General features: G+C 43.6%; 1 non-coding gene across 1 annotated transcript; it reads left to right on the top strand.

Moving 5' to 3' along the window:
- The first annotated feature begins 24,493 nt into the window (after positions 1 to 24,493).
- Positions 24,494 to 24,631, top strand: LOC119929093. The gene has a single exon (XR_005451234.1). It is a non-coding gene; the product is annotated as a small nucleolar RNA SNORA7 (small nucleolar RNA).
- The last annotated feature ends 633 nt before the right edge of the window (positions 24,632 to 25,264 follow it).

Raw genomic sequence — 25,264 nt, 5'->3', positions numbered from 1 at the left:
AAATAGCTGGCATTTTGTAGTGAAACGTGGGTCAGAAAGTCTTAAAAATGAGTTTCCCCTACATTTAAAAGGGCTTCATTGGTGCATTTAAATATCTTCCTGTATCACAAGTCCTGAAATCTTGGCATTATCCTCGACTGATCTATCTTATTCAACCAGCATATTCAGGCTTTCTCCAAATCTTGTCACTTTTACCTTCACAGCATCTCTAAAATTTGCCTCTTCTTCAACCAAACTGCTCCTACACTCATTCAATCGCTTATCATATCCTGCTTTAATTACTGCCATCAGCCTCCTAGCTGACCTCTCTGCCTCCTGTCTCTCTCCTTTCCAGTCCATACTTCACTCTGTTGCCTGGATCATTTTCCTAAAAAAAATCAGCCCAAGTCTCCCTAGTCCTCTAAAATCTCCAACTCCATGTCAAACAAAAGCACCTTTTCAGCATCTTTAAGGCACTCAATTAGGTCTCAGTTCTTCTCCTTTTACTTTACCACTCTAATATCCTACTACAACCCAGCCCACCAACTTCCCTACATTAACACAATCTGTGTACTTCAACCTCATCTATCTTGCCACGGATTCTTTGCCCGCCTCCTCCCTCTGGCCTAGGATTCCCTCCCCTTTCATATATGACAGTCTACCACTGTCCTCATCTTCAAAGCTCTACTAAAGTTGTGTCGCCTCCAAGAAGCCTTCTCTTACTAACCCCTTATTTTCATACGCTATTTATCTGCTCCATCACCTATGCTCTTGAGTACGTCCCTCTTAAGCACTTTGATACTTGCCGCACCCCCAGCCCCACAGCCCTATCTTGGATGGATTTTAATGTCTGCCTTTCCCGCTAAGCTGTTAGGAATCATGTCTACTTACTCCATTGTTCTTCACTCTCCCAAGTGCTTAGTATAGTGCTCTGCACACAGTAAGTGCCCAATAAATGCCATTGATTGATTGACTGATTGATTAATACCAACATGTTATTTTGGTACACAATTTTGTTAGCTTTTCCTGATGGTGAATGAAGTAAATCCTGAATGTCACTTCCTCCATCAAATTTTGCGGTTGCTTTCCCTATCTAAAATATCTTTCAATTCCAGAAAATACATTTAGTTTCCTAGAAATCATCATTCAGATAACTTCCACAGAGGAGGGGTATGTGGAGGTTATGAGAACTTTATCTACAGTGAAGAGAAGATCCTTAAAAGGAAAAATGCTTGAGAAAGTTTATTATACTGGAAGTAAAACTGAATGCGGTGATTTTATTTTTTTCTATTTGGGAATCATTAATTCAATTTCATTTTTGACATTTTGTTGTTTCATTTTGTGATAGATTTAGGATGAGCAGAATTTCTGGGACTTAAAGCTGGATAGGGGTGGGATCCAAGCATAGTGGAGGTAAAGAAACAGAGTCAACAATAGAGAGATAGGGTGAAAAGAAAGAAAATGAAGACAAGGAAAGAGAAATGGTAGAGGAAAAGGAAAGGGGGAAGATCACTAGGCAAGGATAGGGAAGGAAAAAGTGGGGAATGAGGGGAAAATGGAAAGATAACAAAAGATAGAGATGGGGAAACTGAGGAAGAGATTCTTCACTGTCTCCTTCATGATTCCCATTTGCCGAACCTTGTTAGGGTAGGGAAATTAGACTATTTGTATTCTATGCCCACTTAATGTAATTTGATCAAGAAGGGACCACAAAGCCTGCAAAGCCTTTGCTCGCAAACCAAAGAAGTGCTCTTTGCGAGCAAAGAAGTGCTCGCAAAGCCTGACAGTCAGAAAGAGAGAGGTTTTTGTATTTGGCTGAGTACTGTTTTTATTTTTCAAAATCCTACTCAATTCCTTCTCATTTCAATTACATGCAATAAATTAGACAGCTGTCCCTATAAAGGCAAGCCTCTGAAGGCATAGTCTGTCCTCCAGAATATTTTCCTTCCCTCCCTCAAATGATGGTTGATCAATGTATTCATTGGAAAGAGGTTTTTCATTTACTCTCAGTCCAGAAGTGTCACTGCAATTTTATGTTACATTGCTACAGGTATGGCAGCAGGAGAAGGGCTGCTTAATTACCTCTCCAGCTGTGCTTATCAGCCAAGTATGCCATCCTGGAGTTTCAGCTCTCAGAAGGCTTTAGGTCCCAGCTTTTCACACTGGAGCCTATCTTTAAACATTATGGCTACTTTTAGACTAGAGCCCCATCCATGTGCATCTGTGATGCACCTTCTCTTCACATTTGTACATGCCATTGAATTTTCTTCAAGGATTCACCCTACCTACTTCTGAGGGCTCCCTCAAATCGTGGGAGGGGTAAATCTCCTTCCATCCCATTTTCTACGTGCTTTCAGCCAAGAATCAGGATCCAAACCATCTCTTTTTGCCCTATTCACAGCACCACAGTGCACCTGATTAAGACATTGTTATAGAGATGGTGGAGAGATGAAGTCCCTGTAGCTAGATAGCAATCAGTTGTGCACTCAGGGAGGATGTAGAGGAAATCCTGCTGCTGGGGCTGAGGCAAAGGCAGTCAGAGAGACATAATCAGTGTCACTCCATGAAGCACTCATTTTGGGCAGGGAATATATCCTTTATATTGTACTCCCCCAAACACTTAATACAGTGCTCTGCACACAGTAAATGCTGAATAAATACTATTGACAGACAAAAATCTTCCCATAGGCATGAATCATTCCATTTTCTCCATTACCAGAGAGGAGAATAAGGCCCAATGTCAAACAAAGTGAGGATCACCTTTTTTTTTTTCTGAATCAATCATCCTATCATCTGGACCAAGTTGCTTTTTGTTAAATGGAAGGGCATTTGTGAGTAGAAAGAGGTACCTGAGGCCTAGATCAAACAGGGAGGAGAGAGACACAGTTGTTGTGTTCATGAGAACTGAGGTGTGGTCAGACAAAGCTGGGACAAACCCAGGCTCAACAGTGCCCAGTGCTCCTGTTTCTTCTCCTATTTCCTCACAGGACAACCCTCTGGGGGACATCCTTTTCTTCCAACAGTTGTCTGAGGGAATAAGGAGAGCCTAACAAGAGAAGCGAGAGGGGAGTGAGCCTTATTTCTCTTTCACAACAGTGTAGATCTGAACTAAAAGATCTGAGAGAGAAAGAAGATTGAAAACAGTAGACATCCAATATCCACCATTCCAAAGACACTCCATTAGTGAAGCAATGCTGGGGAAAATGACTATGGGAATCAGCAAAGCAACTGAAAGAAAGCAGCCATCCAGTACCTGAGCAGGGCCTGCCCAGAATGCTTGGCTGAACCCATTGGGAAGTGAATATCTATATTACTCCCTCACCATTCCTGGCCTGAAGGACTGATTTTGTCCACCCACCATTCCAATCTCCCTTGGAAGAAATAATCTGAAAAATAGTAGTAGATGATGATATTAGTGATGACATTTGTAAAGGGCTTTCTATGTGCTAAGCACTATGCTAAGCACTGGGGTAGGTATAAGATTATCAGATGATGGTGGTGGCATTTGTTGAGCACTTACATCTACCAAGTATTGTGCTAAGTGTTTGGATTGATACAAAATAAACAGATTTGGCAAAGTCCCAGTCCCACATGGGTTTCTCAATCTTAAAAGGAGAGCAGGTATTTTGTTTCCATTTTACAGATGAGGAAACTGAGGCAGCCCCTATACATTAACTGGGTTTCACAACAGATTGGTCATTTTGCACCACTAAAGTTTAATCAAGCAAAATCCTTCAAGAAGATCTGACAAATGAGCAGTTTATGGTGGCTACTGATCTATCATCTTCGTAGTCGAAATGACAATGAGAAGCAGTGTGGCTCAGTGGAAAGATCCCGGGCTTTGGAGTCAGAGTTCATGGGTTCAAATCCCGGCTCCACCACTTGTCAGCTGGGTGACTTTGGGCAAGTCACTTCACTTCTCTGGGCCTCAGTTACCTCATCTGTAAAATGGGGATTAAGACTGTGAGCCCCACATGGGACAACCTGATCACCTTGTAACCTTCCCAGCGCTTAGAACAGTGCTTTGCACATAGTAAGCGCTTAATAAATGCCATTATTATTATTATGTCACCTGGTCTTCTGACCACAGGGTGGTCCCAGGAAGAGAGAGGTAGGAATTTCCATGAAGTTCTGCAGGAGGAAGGGATTCAGGTGGACCACAGGCTCGCAGAGCAGAGAGGGGCTGTGTGCATCGGGAGAAGACTCTCCATCTGTCCCGCTTTCCCTCTGTATCTCCTGATCTCCTGACCCGAGGGTCTGCTGACCCTCCAGGTGACAGAGAAGAGGTTGAGGGATTTTGTGAATGAAGGAGTAATGTGTGCACATGCAATTTCCACCGCTGGTCCAAGAGACACAGAGGCTGTTCCTGCAGAGGCCGAGGGTAAGACCATGGTCCATCTCTTTACCAATCAGCCCGACCTCTGGAGTGGCGGCTGGAGCAGAGGTGCACTTTTCCCTCCCCTCAAAGCAGGAAGGCCACTCTGTCTCTGCTTCTGGGAAGTTGCCATTCCCCGAGGTCCGTCTCCCCTCTCTTCAGTCGGACTCTGGAGTGGCAGGAGGAACAGGAAAAGCAAGGAAGTGACTGTGGCTCCATGTTGGATTCCAGACCCTCTGACCCTGACTCTACAGTGGGTGGAAGAGACGAAACCAGATGTCACATGTTAGTTTTCTTTTTATTAGGAAAAAACACAGCAAAAATTAAATCCCCAGGGATACGGGTGATCCCCAGATGAAGGACAGCTGAGGTCACTGACTGATAGAACAAGGCTGAGTCCATGTCTTCATTGCAGCTGCACAAACACCCAGATAGAGCAGGTGCCAGGCCAGTGGTAGATTGCATCATATGACTGGCAAAGGGAGGTCATGCTATGTTGGGTTATTATTCAATCCCTTTTATTAGGGATCTGTAGAACTGATAGGATGCCCAGACCAATTCATAATCCAACTAAACTCCTCTCATGCCAATCGTCCCCCACCGCCATGTACCTATTAACTGACAGCCTACACTCAAGCACTAAGGCCATCTCTATTTCATCTTCATGCTTTTTTCCTTTGCTTGGAAAGTTCGAGCTCTTGAAGGAAAGCTTTATGGAGTATCTCACTCAGGAGCATTATCTGATTCCTGGCTGGAACTACTCTGTCACACTTCCCAGTTCTCTGTCCCCTCATCACTAGCATTGCCGAAAGCAAGGCTTAGCAGACTTGGGAAAGGGTATTGATGAACCACCTCAGAAATGCCCTGTCTTCTTGGACTTCATCAGAGGGATCATTGTCCTCAAAGTCAGATTGGCTCCATGGTACCTCCCTGGGTGCTTACAGACAGATTCAGGAAGAGTCAGAGCCACAGATTTTAGGTGCCCTCTCCCACCATCCCCAGTGCGTGTTCATGGCCTCCGTGTCTAGTTGTGGGAAAGGAATGTGTCTATCACCAGTGCTGTAGTGCTTAAGCGCTTAGTACAGTGCTCTGCACACAGTAAGCGCTCAATAAATACGATTGCAGTGTGCTTTTCCAAGCTCTTAGTACATTGCTCTGCACACAGTAAGCAGTAAGCTTTGCTTAATGGAAGCAGTGTGGCTTAGTGGAAATAGAACTGGCTTGGGAGTCAGAAGTCATGGGTTCTAATCCTGGCTCTGACACTTGTCAACTGTGAGAGTTTGGGCAAGGCACTTCTCCTGCCTCAGTTACCTCATCTGTAAAATGGAGATTACATATGGGACAACCTGATAACCTTGTATCCACCCCAGTGCTTAGAACAGCGCTTGGCACATAGCGCTTAACAAAAAAAAATCATAATCATCACTCAATCACTCAATAAATACCATTGATGATGATGACAAGCCTCCAGGGAGTTATCTTGTCAGCTAAGAGAGCAACAGATAGCGCAGCTTTTCAGTAACACTTGCATATGAATGATTCCTTTTGTTGTCAGCAAATGGCCTCTCAAAACTTGCATCTCTCAACCCGAATGCATCTCAGAAAGCACAGATAATGTCTCTCCTTACCTGGAGCTATTCATAGGATTGAAAGCTTCTTAAAACTAATTTACCTTGAGAGTCTGCCTTTGGCTATTCTACTGACAGGAAGGGGCTCTCTCCAGACTCTCCATTTGGGCTGTCTCTGAGCACCTCCTCTGAAATGGAAAAAAGGACAGGGGTATTATGGGATGCCAGGAAATGACATTCTTGTCATCTAGTGGGCATTTTGGATCTTCAGAAAACCATGTAATTTCAGCAGTCACAGTCTAAGCCATCCCTAAATGAAACAAATATTGCTTTTCTCCCCCGCCCAATGTTTGTTTGCTCTTTTTAAACATGTTATATTTATAAGGTGTTTATTTTTCAGCAAAATCTATCCAAGTATGCTTTAAGATAATTATTGCTTTTGCCGCTCAAGGTTTTTCAGCATCATTTTTGTTTTATTTTCTGATAAAGGCAATGAAGTCACAAATGGATTTCTACTGGAGATAACTAAAATTGCATTTTTCTCACCCTAACATTTCTCAGTGTAAACCCTATCTTCCAGACATCTTTGATCTTTAATTAAAATATTTAGCAAGAGTTACAGAAATAGAAGTGGGATCCAGGACAGGGGGTCAGCTGTCCTCGTGAAATAATAATCATAATGATGGCATTTATTAAGCACTAACTATGTGCAAAGCACTGTTCTAAGTGCTGGGGAGGTTACAAGGTGATCAGGTTGCCCCACACAGGGCTTACAGTCTTAATCCCCATTTTACAGATGAGGTAACTGAGGCACAGAGAAGTGAAGTGACTTGCCCAAAGTCACGCAGCTGACAATTGGCAGAGCCAGGATTTGAACCTATGACCTCTGACTCCAAAATCCAGGCTGTTTCCACTGAGCCACGCTGCTTCTCAAGCCATGCTGCTTCTCACGGTGCTGAAATGGTGCTGATAGTCTTGGGTGTGGCTTTTGGCACAGAGCCCTGCCCCTACAGTAGCCACTCATCAGCCCAGATCAGAGGGGGTAGCGGCAGAGGCAGCAGTTGAACGGGAATCAAAATCAGAGACCCCAGTTTCCCTGCCACTGTGTTTCCTGGGAATTTCGATATTTTTAGGTCAGCACCTCTGAGGAAATAGATCCAGGGAACATGAGGGGGAGGGAAGCAACAGGAGGACTCTACTACTAACCTTCTTACAGTACCTTTATCTTATCTATTTCACCACCAACCTCTCCCCCATGTCCTGCTTCTGGCCTGAAAGACCTGCTCTCCTCATATCCCCCAGATAATTACTCTCCCCACTTTCAAAGCCTTATTGAACACAGATCTCCTCCAAGAGGCCTTCCTCTATTAAGTCCTCATTTCTTCTTCTCCCTCTCCCTTCTGCATCTCCCTGACTTGCTCCGTTTATTCATCCCCTCTCCCAGCCCTGCATGACTAAAGTACATACCTGTAATTTATTTATTTATATTAATGACTGTCTCCCCCTCTAAACTGTAAGCTCACAGTGCTCATTGTTATATTGTAATAATAATAATAATGATGATGATGACATTTGTTAAGTGCTTACTATGTGCCAAGCACTGTTCTAAGGCTGGGGGGGATACAAGGTGATCAGGTTGTCCCACCTGGGGGCTCACAGTCATAATCCCCATTTTACAGATGAGGTAACTGAGGCTCAGAGAAGTTAAGTGGCTTGCCCAAGGTCACACAGCAGACATGTGGTGGAGCTGGGATTCGAACCCATGACCTCTGACTCCAAAGCCCGTGCTCTTTCCACTGAGCCAGGCTGCTTCTCTCCCAAGCACTTAGTACAGTGCTTTGCAAACAGTAAGCACTCAAGAAATCTGATTGACTGACTGACTATTAAGCACTTGGAAGAATACAGTATAACAGAGTTGGTAGACACATTCCCTGTCCGTAACAAGGTTACAGTCTAGAGAAGGAGATGGACATTAATATAATTAAATGCATTACCGGTACATTCCATAAGTTCTGTGGGTCTGAGAGAGGGGTGAATAAAGGGAGCAAATCCAGGTGCAAGGGTGACGCAGAAGGGAGTGGGAGAAGAAGAAATGGGGGATTAGTGTGTCTTTGTGTATCTATGAATGTATGTCTGGTTGTATCTTTGTGTGTCTATATGTCCGCATGGAATTGTGAATGGAGAAGCAATGTAGGCTAGTGAAGGCTTTATAATGGGCTGGTGCATTTTGCTCCAGGGAGCGTTATTCAGGAGAAATCCTTAAAGATGATATGACAAACTGATACTTTCTAATAGCTATTGATAGATTCATTCATTCATTCATCCAATTGTATTTATTGAGTGCTTACTGTGTGCAGAGCACTGTACTAAGCGCTTGGAAAGTACAAGTTAGCAACATATAGAGACAGTCCCTACCCAACAATGGGCTCACAGTCTAGAAAGGGGAGACAGACAACAAAACAAAATAAAACTCATAGTTTGAATTAAGACAATGCCCAATTTTCTCAGTAGGGGCGGTTCTGGGGAAGAGGGAGGCAGAACTCTCTGTGAAGCTGAAAAGGAAAGAACCCAGGCTGACCAGTGGTATCCACTGGGGAGATGAGCGCTTACTGTGTGCAGAGCACTGTGCTAAATGCTTGGGAAGTACAAGTTGGCACCCAACAAACCATTGGGGGAGACATTGTAATAATAATAATAATAACAATAATTAAGCACCTACTATGTGCCAGACTGTGATCAACGTGCTGATTAGGGACAAGATCATCCAGCTGGAAACCATCTCTGTAGCATACAGGGCTCACAGTCTAATTAGGATTTAATCACCATTTTACAAGGTCACAGAGTAGGTAAATGGTGCTGCCAGGATTAGAAAAAAGTTCTCCAACTCCCAGGCCCAGGTTCTCTCCACCAGGCTGAGCTGTTTTCTGAAATGTATTGTGCTGTGTCTCCTCCTGCAGGATCTTGAAACAGTGGGAATCATTTCAGCTCAGTCCAGATCAACCAGGGACATCTGTTCAGGCACTCTAGCTGTCCAGGTGATCCAACTGTGCCTGACCTGATTAAATTGTACCTATCCAAATGCTTTGTACAGTCATTGGCACATACTAAGTGCTTAAAAATACCATTTTTTAATATTATCATTATTATTATGACCATAATCTAGTGGATAAAGCATGACAGGAGTCGGATGATCTTGATTCTAGTCTAAGCTCTAACACTGAACTGCTGTGTGACCCCAGACAAGACACACTCTCGGGCTTCAGTTTAGTCATCTGTAAAAAGGGTACTATGCCTTTTAGATTAGTCTAATTTCAATTTCTTTGTCTACCCTAGCACTTGACCCCTTGCTTAGGCAGACAGAACCGCTTAATGATTACTGGAATTATAGCCATAAGGCATGGAGCTTGTTGAGAAGCCAACTGATCCCTAAGACCTGAACATTTAAAATCAGGCTCAGCGTAGTCTGTCCGCAAATGAAAAGGCCAAAGGAGATCAAGAATATCCATGCTTATCTCGTACCTACCAACTACAAGAACAGAAATAAATTCTGAATCAATACACAGACCAAAGCCATGAATCTGAAGCAGTTAAATATGTCAAGGCCAATGTTGAAACTTAACTATCTTGTCCTTTTGATAAAGGGGTTAGAGATTTTTTTACCATCCCAATTTCTCAAGTTTTAATACAGGGCTCCAATCATTTTTTTTTCCAAAGGCTGAATTCAATTTTATATTTCCAAATAAAGACGCTTTACTTCTTTCTGAAAGAAACCAAGTTCTGTTTCATTTTAACAGGCCAGGAAGCAAGAGAATAAAGAGAAGACCTCCGATCTTTTGACCCCATCCAATTTTCTCAACTCATCATGCCCCATATAGCCTCCCTACCCAAATTACTTTCTCTAGAAGACCAAATAGATGCTCTCAACATCACCCTCTCTACTGAACTCAACTCACTTATTCCCCTATCCCTTTGTCAATCTCAAACCACTATCCCTCATCCCTGGATCATCTCTAAAGTCTGTCTCCTTCACTCCTGTGCATGAGCCGCAGAACATTGCCAACAGAAATTTAGATATCAGGCCGACTTTGTCCACTTCAAGTTTATCCTTGCAGGCTTTAACTCTGATAAGGGTGAGTCCACCCTGATTGACAAACATGCCCATTGTCCTTGCCAATTGTCCCAGACATTTAACTCCCTTCTCAGGCCTCCTACTCCCATTCTCCCCCATCCCTGGCCCCTAATGACCTGGCCACCTACTTCATCAACAAAATCGACACTATCAGGCATGATCTCCCCAAAATCTCCCCTGCCCCTCTCCAGTCCCTCCCCTCTCCTTCCCTTTCTTCAACTCCTCCATCTTTCCAGCACTATCTCTAGAGGAAATCTCCCGCTTTCTCTCAAAATCCACCCCCTCTACCTGTGCATGGGACCCGTAACCTTCACACTTTTCATTCAATCGTATTTATTGAGACCTTACTGTGTGCAGAGCACTGTACTAAGCGTTTGGGAAGTCCAAGTTGACAACATATAGAGATGGTCCATACCCAACAATGGGCTCACAGTCTAGAAGGGGGAGACAGACAACAAAACTAAGCATACTAACAAAATAAAATAAATAGAATAAATATGTATGAGTAAAATAAATAGAGTAATAAATATGTACAAACATATATACAGGTGCTATGGGGAGGGGAAGGAGGTAAGGCAGGGGGGATGGGGAAAGGGAGGAGGGGGAGAGGAAGAAGGGGGCTCAGTATGGGAAGGCCTCCTGAAGGAGGTGAGCTCTCAGTAGGGCTTTGAAGGGAAAGGGAAACACTTCATCAAGGAGTCAAGGAGAGAGTTGGAGGAGAGAAACTTGAGGCAGCAGGTATAATAATAATAATGATAATAATAATAATAATAATAATAATGGTATTTGTAAAGCACTTACTATGTGCCAAGCACTGTTCTAAGCACTGGGGTAGATACAGGGCGATCAGGTTGTCCCATATGGGGCTCACACTTTTGATCCCCATTTTACAGATGAGGTAACTGAGACCTAGAGAGTGTTTGCCCCCTCCCTTCTTCCATCCCTAACTGCCATCTTCAACTGCTCAATCTCCAATGACTTCTTCCCCACTGCTTTTAAACATACCCATATCTCCCCTATCCTAGACAAGCCCCTCCCTTGACCCCATGGCTCCCACCAGTTATTGCTCCAACTCCCTCCTACCATTCATCTCCAAAATCCTTGAGTGAGCTCTCCATACCTATCCAAATGCCTTCTCTTATGAGAAGCAGTGTGGCTTAGTGACAAGAGCATGGGCTTGGGAGTCAGAGGACCTGGGTTCTAATTCCGGCTCCTCCATTTGTCTGCTGTGTGACCTTGGGCAAGTCACTTAACTTCTCTGGACCTCAGTTACTTCATCTGTAAAATGAGGATCAAAAGTGTGAGACCCATATGGGACAATCTGATCACCCTGTATCTACCCCAGTGCTTAGAACAGTGCTTGGCACACAGTAAGTGCTTTACAAATACTATTATTATTATTATTATTATTATTATTATTATTATTATTATTATTATTATACCTGCTTCCTCAAGTTTCTCTCCTCCAACTCTCTCCTTGACTCCCTCCAATCCATCTTCCATCCCCTTTGCTTCACAGATCCACCCTCTCAAAGGTCACCAATGATCTCCCTGCCAAATCCAGCAGCTTCTACCCCATCCTAATCCTCCTCAACCTCTCAACTGCCTTTAATACTGTTGACCACTCCTTTCTCCTGGAAACATTATCCAACCTCGGCCTTTTCATGGGCTCCTCCCAACCCCTAACTGTGGATTTCCCTCAAGTCTCAATTCTGGGTCCCCTCCTTTTCTCCATCTACACCCACTCCCTTGGAAAACTCATTCACTCACACAGCATCAACTATCACCTTTATGCTGATGACACCTAAATCTCCATCTCCAGCCCTGATCTCTCGCCTCTGCAGACTCACACTTCCTCCTGCTTTCAAGGCGTCTCTACTTGGATGTCTTCCCATCATCTCAAACTTAATATGGCTAAAACTGAACTTCTTATCTTCCCACCCAAACCCTGTCCTCCTGCTTACCTTCCCATCACTGTTGATGGCACCACCATCCTCCCTGCCTCACAAACCCATAACCTTGACATTATCCTAGAATCCTCTCCATCATTCAACCCACATATTCGAGCCATTGCTAAATCCTGTCAGTTCTACCTTTTCAACATTGCCAAAATCTGCCCCTTCCTCTCCATCCAAACTGCTACCACATTAATGCAAGCCCTAATCCTAACCCAACTTGACTATTGTATCAGCCTCCTTGCTGACCTCCCTCCTTCCTGTCTCTCACCACTCCTGTCCATACTCCATTCTGCTGCTCAGATCATTTTTCTTCAAAAACGTTCAGACCATGCTTCCCCACTCTTCAAGAAACTCCAGTAGTTGCCCATCCACCTCCTCATCAAACAAAAACTCCTCATCATTGGCATTAAAGCACTTAGTCTACTTGTCCCTCTACATATCCTCACTACTATCCAACTAGAACCCAGCCCACAAACTTGGGTCCTCTGATGCTAACCTTCACACTGTACCTCGATGTCATCTATCTCGCTGTCGACCTCTCGCCCACATCCTACCTCTGACCTCTAATGCCCTCCCTCCTTATCAGACAGATAATAGCTCTCCTCCACTTCAAAGCCTTACTGAAGGTACATCTCCTCCAAGAAGCCTTCCCTGACTAGGCCCTTCTCTTCCCTTCTCCCACTCTCTTGTGTGCCACCCTGACTAGTTCCTTTCATTCAATCATATTTATTGAGCACTTACTGTGTGCAGAACACTGTACAAAGCACTTGAAAAGTACAATTTGGCAACAGATAGAGACAATCCTTATCCAACAATGGGCTCACTTTCATTCATCCTCCCTCCCATTCCCACAGTATATATGTACATGCCTTCAATTTATTTATTTATTTATTCCTTTATAGATGCATATTAATGTCTGTCTCCCCATCTAAACTGGGAGCTTCTTGTGTGCAGGAAATGTGTCTGTTGTTATATTGTTCTCTTCCAAGTGCTTAGTGCAGTGCTTTGCACACAGTAAGTGCTCAATAAATATGATTGAATGAATAAAAAAAAGTGGAAAAATGAATCTTGCTGGTAATTTTAACCAGCTGGGGTTGAGAATGACCAACCTCAAGGAATAAGCAGGATAATTTATAGCAATGATGACATTCATTAATTATACCTTGTTTTTGTAAATTTTTCCAAATGCTTTCACAATTATCTTACTTTTTTCCACTCCTTATCCTTTAAGGTAAGGAGAGAGAAGTACAGTCATCCCCATTTTACAACTGAGGAAACTAAGATCCAGGGAGATTAAGAAGCTTACCCCAAATCACAACAGACCAGTGGCAGAACTAGGACTGGAGCCCAAGTCTCCTGTCTATCCTCCACTTGCTAAACCATTGTTCTTTCAACTAGACCAGGCTGTACCCCAATGGGTAGGATGCTACTACTAATAATGGCATTTATTAAGCACTTACTATGTGCAAAGCACTGTTCTAAGCTCTGGGGAGGTTACAGGGTGATCAGATTGTCCCACAGGGGACTCACAGTCTTAATCCCCATTTTACAGATAAGGGAACTGAGGCCCAGAGAAGTGAAGTGACTTGCCCAAAGTCACACAGCTGACAAGTGGCAGAGCCGGGATTTGAACCCATGACCCCTGACTCCAAAGCCCGGGCTCTTTTCCACTGAGCTGGGGACTGATACAAGAACACTGATTCAAACTTATCTGCTCTTTGGATGCTCAGAACAGTGATCCAGACCAAATTGCTTTTAGGAGTCACTGAGGCCTGGGATTCTGTTTAATCCCTCGAGTCTCTCCAGTCTTCCCCCACTTGGAATAAACATTCTTTTTTCGTGAAGAGCTGGAATGTCCTGTCTCCTGATGGTACACATAGATGTAACTAGATATCTTGTATTTAATGGGGTGGTCACAAAATGGGGTTGCCATTTTACCAGCCAAAAAAATATCTGGTGTGAATGATTAGGACCGTTTATAGGAAGAGAATTGCCCTCTACTGTTTGCCCTATGTGTATTTTATTTTAATTTTTGTCTCTCCCTGTAGAATGTAAACTCCTGGTGGGCATGGATTGTGTCTAACAACTCTATCATAGTATACTCTCCCATGCACTTAATGCAGTGCTCATGCACAGTAAGTACTCAGTAAATCAATCAATCAATCAATCAATCGTATTTATTGAGCACTTACTGTGTGCAGAGCACTGTACTAAGCGCTTGGGAAGTACAAGCTAGTAACATATAGAGACAGTCCCTACCCAACAGTGGGCTCACAGTCTAGAAGGGGGAGACAGAGAACAAAACCAAACATACTAACAAAATACAATAAATAGAATAGATAGGTTCAAGTAAAATAAATAAATAAATAGAGTAATAAATATGTACAAACATATATACATATATACAGGTGCTGTGGGGAAGGGAAGGAGGTAAGATGCGGGGGTTGGAGAGGGGGACGAGGGGGAGAGGAAGGAAGGGGCTCAGTCTGGGAAGTTCTTCTGGAGGAGATGAGCTCTCAGTAGGGCCTTGAATGCAGTAAATGCATTGATTAATTGATTGACTGCTGAGGCTCAATAGAAAGATTATGGAGTAGAGGAGAGTTTCCTCTTTTTCTCCTCTTTTCATTCCTCCTTCTCTCTCTCCTCCTTCTTTTCCTTTTCCTCCTCCTCTTCCTCCTCCTTTTTCTTTTCTTTTTCTCCATTCTCCTCCTCCACCTCCTGATTTTGCCCTTCTCCTACCTGCCATTTTCTCCCCATAATTGGGATTTGAGTTATTTGAATGATATTAACAATAATTATATTTTTGGTATTTGGTATGTGCAAAGCACTGTTCTAAGCACTTGGGAGGATACAAGGTGATCAGACTGTCCCATGTGGGGCTTTTACAATCTTAGTCCCCATTTTACAGATGAGGCAACTGAGGCATAGAGAAGTTAAGTGACTTGCCCAAAGTCACACAGCTGACAAGCAGTGGAGCCGGGATTTGAACCCATGACCTCTGACTCCCAAGCCTGTGCTCTTTCCACTGACAGTCAAGCCATGTTTCTAGAAAGTGATCGGCATATAGAGCTAACTGAATTGTGCAAGACAACCGATGATAACTGTGGTATTTGTAAAGTGCTTACTAGGTTCCAGGCGCTATACTAAGCACTGGGGTAGTCACAAGCTAATCAGGTTGGACACAGTCCCTGTCCCACACAGCACTCCCAGTCTTAAGCCTTAATTTACAAATGAGGTAACTGAGGCCCAGAGAAGTTAATTGACTTGCCCAAGGGCATCATCATCATCATCAATCGTATTTATTGAGCGCTTACTATGTGCAGAGCACTGTACTAAGCACTTGGGAAGTACAAATTGGCAACATACAGAGACAGTCCCTACCCAACAGTGGGCTCACAGTCTAAAAGGGGGAGACAGAGAACAAAACCAAACATACTAACAAAAAAAAAATAAATAGAATAGATATGTACAAGTAAAATAAATAAATAAGTAGAGTAATAAATATGTACAAACATATATACATATATGCAGGTGCTGTGGGGAAGGGAAGGAGGTAAGAAGGGGGGATGGAGAGGGGGACGAGGGGGAGAGGAAGGAAGGGGCTCAGTTTGGGAAGGCCTCCTGGAGGAGGTGAGCTCTTAATAGGGCCTTGAAGGGAGGAAGAGAGCTAGCTTCTCTTAGTAAGGGCACACACAAACAAGTGGTGGGGTTGAGATTAGAACCCAGGTCCTTCCAACTCCCATGTCCATGCTCTATCCACTAGGCAACACTGCCATTCAACCAATCAGAGAGGAGGGGCAGGGACACATTAAGCCGAATTTCTCACCAATTCATATGTGGCTGGTGAGAATAATCAGAAGGTGGGGTGAGGACTCCCCAAAGTGGGCAGACCTTCCCCCTCCCCCTCCCTGTCTTCTTTTCCCAGTGCCACCCACATCCACGACCCCCCACGCCTGCCCATGCCAGCACACTCCCATCCAACGCCCTCCTAACCCTGGATTCCCTAGATTCCCTAGAACCATAGATTTAGTAGACATGATTAGCTCTCTGTGGGACAGGGACCGTGTCTGGTGTATTACCCTTGTGTCTACTCCAGCACTTAGCACATAGTTGGTTCTTAAGAAATGACATTATGCTAATAATAATGATATAATAATGACCATGATACCATATCAAATATCATATAATACCAAATATAATAAGATGATGATGATGATAATGATGATGATTTTATTCCCCAAGGGATGAGCTTCAATCCTCCTATTTCCTATCCCATCATTCCATCTTCTCTGGATTGGTGGGTGGAAGGGTGGTGGGCAGTCAGATGCCTGGAGAAAGTCACTCTGCCTACCAATGACAGCACCACCACATTTGAGAAGAACGGGTCAGAAACTAATAAGACCTTAACAATCATATTTATTAAGTGCTTACAGTGTATGAGGCACTGTACAATATAGTAATTGAATTCAGGGAGAGTCCCTGAATCATATAGCATTCACAGCCATAGATGGGGCAAGGAGAAAGGAAAGGGAGAATGCGAGAGAGCATTTGAGAGAGGGGGAAGAGAATGGGAGTGAAGGGAGAGAGAGAGAGAGAGAGAAATAGAGAGAGAGAGAGAGACATAGGCCAATCTTGGCCTAGTGGAAAGTGGACAGGGCTAAGAGTTGGGAACCCCAGGTTCTAGTCATGGTTCTGCCAGTTAACTGCTGCATGATCTTGGGGAAATCACTTCACTTCTCTCTGCCTCAGTTTCCTCCTCTCTCTCCCTCTTTTTTAGACTGCGAGGGTATGTGTCCAAATTATCTTGTATCTACCTCAGTGCTTCGTACCATGCTTGGTAAGTAGTAGTAATAATAATAATAGCATTTATTAAGCGCTTACTATGTGCAAAGCACTGTTCTAAGCGCTGGGGAGGTTACAAGGTGATCAGGTTGTCCCATGGGGGGCTCAAAGTCTTCATCCCCATTTTAAAGATGAGGGAACTGAGGCTCAGAGAAGTGAAGTGACTCGCCCAAAGTCACACAGCTGGCAATTGGCAGAGTTAGGATTTGAACCCACGACCTCTGACTCCCAAGCCTGGGCTCTTTCCACTGAGCCATGCTGTAGTAGTACTGAAGCATCATGGCCTTGTGGAAAGAGCATAGACCAGGGAGTCAGATGATCTGAGTTCTAATCCTGCCACCATCACCTGTCTGCTGTGTGACCTTGGGCAAGTCAATTCACTTCTCCGGGGAAGCAGGCATGGCTTGGTGGAAAGAGCACAGGCTTGGGAGTTGGAGGTCATGGGTTCTAATCCCGGCTCTGCCACTTGTCAGCTGTGTGACTGTGGACAAGTCACTTAAATTCTCTGGGTCTCAGTTCCCTCATCTGTAAAATGGGGATTAAGACTGTGAGCCCCAGGTGGGACAGCCTCATTACCTTGTATCTACCCCAGCACTTAGAACAGTGCTTGGCACATAATAAGCATTTAACAAATACCATTATTATTATTATTATTATTATTATTATTATTATTATTGTTATTCTCTACTCCTCAGTTACTTCAGCTGTAAAACGTAAATTAAGACTATGAGCCCTGTTTGGGACAGGGACTGTGTCCAAACCAATTAGCTTGTATCCACCCCAGTGCTTAGTTTAGTGCTTGGTACTTAGTAAGAGTTTAACAATTACTATTATTATTAGTAGTAGTAGTAATAGCATTTATTAATTGCAATGTGCAGAGCACTGGCATATAGTGAGCACCGAGTAAATATCATCATCATCATCATCATCAAAAGTAAGCAAATCTTAGTACTTACAAAGGGAAGAAGAATAGTTTGTTTCTGTTTGAGGAGAGAATCCTCAGTCTCCTTGGTTTCTCACCGGTCCAGTTTGGGCCACCTTGATCTGAGCCACCACAACTTTTCAACCACCATGGATGTTCATTCATTCATTCAATTGTATTTATTGAGTGCTTACTGTGTGCAGAGCACTATACTAAGCGCTTGTTGTTGTTCTGGGGCTTCTGCCTCCCTCTGCTCCTGCATGTGAAGGTTTTCACTCAAGCCAGGGCAGGAAGGAGTCTCAGAGTAGGCCCAGTCCTTGAGGGTCACTCCAAGAACCATGGAAATCTATCCCAGCTTTTAGCTTGGTTTGAGCTAGGATATGTCCTCTCCCAAGGACTCTGCAATCCTATCTTCAGCGTGACTCAGTGGAAAAGGCACGGGCTTCGGAGTCAGAGGTCATGGGTTCAAATGCCGGCTCCGTCAATTGTCAGCTTTGTGACTTTGGGCAAGTCACTTAACTTCTCTGTGCCTCAGTTACCTCATCTCTAAAAGGGGAATTAAGACTGTGAGCCCCCCGTGGGACAACCTGATCACCTTGTAACCTCCCCAGCACTTAGAATAGTGCTTTGCACATAATAACTGCTTAATAAATGCCATCATTATTATTATCTGCTCTACAATAGGTTGGAGTGGGTGGGAGATACCGGTTGCCCTCCCCTCCAAGAACTGAGCTCTCTCCCCCTCCCCTGAGGGAAAAAGTTGATCTCTCATCCCAAGCTCTCGGACCGCCAGCTCAAGAACCTCATCCCTTCTAAGCGTAGTGAGAATTTTGCAAGATATTTGCTGGGAATAAATGAGCTCTTTGCCACACTTGTTAACTCACTGGGCTGAAATGTCCTCTCTTTGTTCCGAAAAGCTTCACAGAGCACCAAATCGAGTGGCAGGCACGTACAGTTGCAGGTGAGGTTGACGACACCAGTTATCCACTCAGCCATATCATCCCCATTATATCTCTAGTGCAGCTGACCGTGAAATACCCTAGAAACTCAGTTAGTGCTTCATGTGCAGAACTTGGCATCTAGAGTTCATTGAATTGAAGATCTTGTGAAGATTTGCCTTAATAATTATTATTATAGTATTTATAAAGTGCTTACTAAGTGCCAAGTGCCTCCTGGTGCAAGGTACATTCTAGCCCTCAACTGTCCTCATTTCCTTTCCCAAACCCATCGACCAGCATGGCTCAATGGAAAGAGCATGGGCTTTTGAGTCAGAGGTCATGGGTTCAAATCTCCGCTCCGCCAATTGTCAGCTGTGTGACTTTGGGCAAGTCACTTAACTTCTCTGTGCCTCAGTTACCTCATCTGTAAAAGGGGGATTAAGACTGTGAGCCCCCCGTGGGACAACCTAATCACCTTGTAAACTCCCCAGTGCTTTGCACATGGTAAGCACTTAATAAATGCCATTATTATTATTATTATTATTATCTTGAAAAGTCTTAGGACAATCATCCTTGAGAGAACATTTCCCATGTCCGTGCAGGCGAGAGGGGGATGATGCTGAAGCACAGAATGCTATAAATTCATTGGCAACTTTGGTTATGCCATTTAACTTCTCTGTGCCTCAGTTTCCTCATCTGTAAAATTGGAATTCAATTCCAGTTCTCCCTCCTACTTAGACTGTGAGCCTCATGTGGGAATAGTCCGACCTGATGATCTTGTACCTACCCCAGCACTTAGAACAGTGCTTGACACACAGCAAGCACTTAAGACCACCATAATTATTGATTCATGCACATCCAAACTACTGCCTAATGATGACACCATCAGATTGGGATAGCCATGACAGGTACCTCATTTAGGACCTAGGACAAATCTTTGCCCTAGGGCCATTAGTTTTCCTGATCTTGTTCTCAGGTAGCAGCAAATTTGGGAAGTTGAAATCAGTGGGGAATCTACAAAAATGTAAATTCCTTTTTGGCAGCATTCGGGTCAACCACCTGTGTTGTACTGTACCCTCTCAAGTGTTTAGTACAGTGTTATATACACAGTAAGCACTCACTAAATGCCATTAATTGGGTCACTAAGTAATTTGGAGTCAGCACCATAGCTATTTATGGGTTGTTTTTAAATATAAAATGAATTCTTGTAAATTTTCCCTACTGTACTAGCTTTCCTTGGGGAACTCCCCCCGTCCCCGCTCTCCCCGAGGATTAAGCTTTAATTAAAAAAAAATTCCTTCTGCTGCACTCTCACCTTTCCTCCTCTCTAAATTCCTCCCTGTTAATTTTCCAGGGTTCCAGGGTGATGGTATGAGTGAAGCTGGTAATTCCTGTATGATGATAATGGGCAGTCCCAAGGTGCAGTCTTCCCACTAAACTGCTTTCTCAGGCTCACATTTTCAGAGACTCAGCCTGGTCATCCTTTGGTGCTATTTAATCCTCTCTTAAACCGCTGTCACTTACCGGCCTGGAAAGGCTGGTGGTACTGTACTTTATTCAATTTAATGCTTCATCCAAGCAGTACCTCAATTTCAAATTATCATCCTGATCTGAACTAAAGTACATTTCTTTTTGTGATCTGTAATTTCATCTCTCTACCAAAGTCTTTGTGAGCCCCATCCCCCCGGCCTTACCTCCTTCCCCTCCTCAAAGCACCTGTATATATGTACATATCTTTGTACGTATTTATTACTCTATTTTATTTGTACATATTTATTCTATTTATTTTATTTTGTTAATATGTTTTGTTTTGTTGTCTGTCTCCCCCTTCTAGACTGTGAGCCTCCTGTTGGGGGACCATCTCTGTATGTTGCCAACTTGTACTTCCCAAGCGCTTAGTACAGTGCTCTGCACACAGTAAGCGCTCAATAAATATGATTGAATGAATGAATGAATGAATGTGAGCGATCTGTGTGATATCAGATAAAGAGGAATGAATGCTTCTGTTAGAGTTATTAAGCCTGTTGCTGAAAGTTTTGTACCTAGAAAACTCTTTTTTTCTTTATAATTATCAGATTTCCTACAGGAGGACCAATTCCTAAGGTGGACATTTTAAAATGGGTTTTATTTAAATGGTATTTGTTAAGCATTTACTATATTCCAAGCACTGTTATAAATGCTGGGATACACATAAAGTAATCAAGTTGGGCACAGTCCATGCCCGACATGGGGCTCACAGTTTTAATTCTCATTGTACAGATGAGGTAAGTGAAGCACAGAGAAGTTAAGTGATTTGCCTAAGGTTACACAGAAGACAATAGTCCAAGCGAGGATTAGAATCCAGGTTCTTCCGACTCCCGGGCCTATCCTCTAACCTCCAGACCATGCTGTTTTTTCACTGCAAATTCTAGGATATTCATTATGGGATATGGATCTTCCTTTTTTGAAGTCCTCTTTCATTCTATCTCTGATTTAATATTCATTATTAATACAATTAATATTATATCAAATATATTATCAAGTATTATTATTCAAAAAGTCTAATTCAAAAGTCAAAGGGCAAAAAATGACAAATCCTCCCCTGGATAGCTGCCCTGACTCGATCAGTACAAATGATGACAAACCTGATCATTCCAAATCCTCTTTTCTCGATTGAAAACAAAGTTATAAAAGTCTGCACCCTTGAGAAACACGAAAATCTGGGATATTTTCGTCCCCGTTCTGAGCACCACGGGGGACCGCAGAGAAGAGAAAGTGTGGTCCTGGCCATCAAGGATATTAAATTCAAACCAGCAGAATTTCCTGGTCTCTGACCAAGTCGGACGGGTGGCGGATACCTGTCCACAGTATCAGGGTGGTAGAGACCAGCCCTGCTGATCTCCAGGCCAGCTGATCTCTCCTTTGACCCCACTCAAGCCACTCTCATCCCCCCTCTCTTTCTCGCTCACTTGATCATGATCCAGGAGGCAGTAATAGTTGCAGCCCTGACAGAACGGCTCTGATTGAAGCATCAAGGAGCTGAATTTAAGCCTGGATGGGCCAGGATGGTTTGTCTTTGGGTGAGCTGGCACTGCCACTGAGTCTTTCCCTGCCCCTTCAGTGCTAAACCACCTTCAGTCTGCAGGTTAGTGGTCTGCAGAGAAACCTGGGGGGATTCTCTAAATGGGCACCCCGGGAATGCTGAAGTGCTCAGAAGCTATATCGATGGCCCCACTCCCAGGAAGCTCCCTGCTATCAACCTGGATCAGAATCTGTTGGGAGGGGAGGCAGAAGTCCAATGTCATCAACACACAAACGCACATACACATAGAGCTCTCCCGATTGGTGTGAGCTCATAAAGACAGCCCCTTGCCTCACTGATGTCTTTGGTCCCTGTAGTCTGTTTCCAAGCCCTCCACTTTAAAGCCCAAATCTTCTCTAAACGGCATTCAACAAAAACACGGCTCTTACGCCTGCCCCCAGTTGCTCCCTGTCAGACTGGTTCATTCATTCAATCATATTTATTGAGTGCTTACTGCGTGCAGAGCACTGTACTAAGCACTTGGGAAGTACAAGTTGGTAACATATAGAGACAGTCCCTACCCAACAGCGGGCTCGCAGTCTAGAAGGGGGAGCCAGACAACAAAACAAAACATATTAACAAAATAAAATAAATAGAATATGTACAAGTAAAATAAATAAATGCCAACATCATCATCATCATCATCCCCATTGTTGGGTCGGGACCGTCTCTATATGTTGTCGATTTGTACTTCCCAAGTGCTTAGTACATTGCTCTGCACACAGTAAGCACTCAATAAATATGGTTGAATGAATGAATCATCATCAGTGGTGTTTTTTGAGGGCTAACTGTGTGCAGAACACTGTACTAAGCGCTTGGGAGAGTACAATACATCAGAGCTGGTAGTCATGGTCCTTGCCCATAATTTTCTATTGAACCACATTGTTTGAGACTGCTTTACTATGTCTTTAATAATATTTGTTCTGCTCCCCGTGATTGTAAGCTCCCCCTTGTAGTTCCTCAAAGAGAAGGTGGTTGAGTATTCTACTTATATCCATTCACCTTACATGACCTGGCCAGTAATTTGTTAGCGCTGTGAATACTACCTGAGTACGGAGTATAGAGAAACAGCGTGGCTCAGTGGAAAGAACACGGGCTTGGGAATCTGAGGTCATGGATTCAAATCCTGGCTCCGCCGCTTGTCAGCTGTGTGACTCTGGGCAAGTCACTTAACTTCTCTGTGCCTCAGTTACATCATCTGTAAAATGCGGATTAAGACTGTGAGCCCTCGTGGGACAACCTGATCAACTTGTATCATCCCCAACACTTGAAACAGTGCTTTGCACATAGTAAGCACTTAATAAATGCCATTATTATTATTATTACCTCTGGGATGTACTGGCCCATTCAAGGACTTCCTCGCTGCTAAGCTTGTTCTGTTATTTTATTCTGAGAATGGTTCAAGGAGTGGAAAGTACCCACCCTCTGGGGTAGAATCTCATCTCACATCCATTAAGAAGGTTGGCTATCACCATAGCCTTATAGGCTTTCAATGAAGCGTGAAGTTCAATCGATCAATCAATCAATCAATCAATTGCTCATATTGATTGAGCACTTACTGTGCTCAGAGCACTGTACTAAGAACTTGGGCAAATCCAATATAATAGTCCATTTCTACTGTTTCTCTCAGTCTTCAAAAAGCCATGTTGATGTTCTTCATTCTGATTTTTCACCTTGTCTAGCTTTGCATCAAGTTGGAGAAATTGGTGACAGTGGGACCAAAGAAAATCTGTAGGGGATAGAGTTCCCTGGAGTAGGCTAGTATATAACCTCCAGTTTTGGGGTTTATTTTTGTTGGTTTTTTTTTTTTCTTTCTTTCAGAATTGATGCAAGCCCAGAGTCCTGGGCTAAATCTTCTTTTGTATGAGCTTGAAGAACAAATAACTTTTTACGGTTTTCACTGATGCTTGTAACCTGGGGCAATGTAAGAGCTTCCCAATGAATCAAAAGCATGGGTTTTTTTTTAATGGTACTTATTAAGTGCTTGCAATATGCTAAGCATTGTATTAAGGAGTAATCCCTTCAAGGCCCTGCTGAGAGCTCACCTCCTCCAGGAGGCCTTCCCAGACTGAGCCCCTTCCTTCCTCTCCCCCTCGTCCCCCTCTCCATTCCCCCCATCTTACCTCCTTCCCTTCCCCGCAGCACCTGTATATATGTATATATGTTTGTACATATTTATTACCCTATTTATTTATTTATGTATCTTACTTGTACATATCTATTCTATTTATTTTATTTTGTTAGTATGTTTGGTTTTGTTCTCTGTCTCCCCCTTTTAGACTGTGAGCCCACTGTTGGGTAGGGACTGTCTCTATATGTTGCCAATTTGTACTTCCCAAGCGCTTAGTACAGTGCTCTGCACATAGTAAGCACTCAATAAATACGACTGATGATGATTAAGCACAGTTCCTGTCCCACATGGGGCTCACCACCTCAGTTGGAAGGAGGATAATTTAATCCCCATTTTACTGATGGGAGAACTGAGGCACAGATAAATCAAGTGACTTGTTGAAGGTCATATAGCAGGTAAGTGGCAGAGCTGGGATTAGAAACCAGGTCCCAATCCCATATTCTTTTCACTAGGCTGTGCTGCTTTCTTGACTCCAGATTGAGCCTTGTCACACTCTCAGGCGTGGCAGTGTAGAATAGGATGAACAGTTCATTTTATATGTATGTTTTAAGGGGTGAAACAGGAAATTACAGGGTACTCGTTGCATGGGCCCCCTCTCAGGGTCACACCTGGAGAGTTTCCAGTACTCTACCAGTCTCAGCTATGGGAGGGAGAGTCAAGCCGAGGCATGGCCATTCCATTCCTAGCTGGGGCAGTGGCTAGCGAGTGGAAGGCAATCGGCTACAAGTCAAAACTCGCCCGTGCTGGGCAGCAGTGTCCTGGGAGAATGTTGAGGGCAGAGACAAGTTTACTGCGTGGAAGGTGGCGATGGTAAACCGCTTCTCTATTTTTACCAAGAAAATTCCTTGGTCACACTACCACAACGATTTCAGATGGAGAGCGGGACATTCTGGGAGAAATGCATCCGTGGTGTTTCTATACACTGGAAACAATTCGGCTGCATAAGACCAGACTTTGCATTGGTGATGACTCCATTGTATTGATCCCCTCATGCTTTTCCTTCTCTTATTTAAAAAAAGGGGGGAAAAAATCACATTTCCAAGCCAAAGATTTCTCAACCTAGAAATGCTAAGGGCTGAAATATGAACTATATTCTGCTCACTGACAAGCAGCCTGCAGTTGCAGATGATCGAAATCTGTGGATCAGACATTGGAGATTTGATCCACGGGCAAACATGTAAAAAGAGATTTGATCCTAAGTAACATTTCTATTTGAGATTTTTGTCTTCCTGGAAGCAAGCGATATCGGGGCCATGAGGAATCCAGTGCAGAGGCTTGAAAAATGATCAGTGATATTTATTTTTCTGGGTCAGGTGTGCAGACTGCATCTTGCCAGTCATATGCAGCCACATGACACTTGT

This window comes from Tachyglossus aculeatus, chromosome 5 (assembly GCF_015852505.1).
Source record: "Tachyglossus aculeatus isolate mTacAcu1 chromosome 5, mTacAcu1.pri, whole genome shotgun sequence".
In the NCBI taxonomy this organism is placed as follows: domain Eukaryota; kingdom Metazoa; phylum Chordata; class Mammalia; order Monotremata; family Tachyglossidae; genus Tachyglossus; species Tachyglossus aculeatus.
Note: the sequence above shows the minus strand (reverse complement) of the source record. Positions and strands in the feature narration are given on the sequence as shown.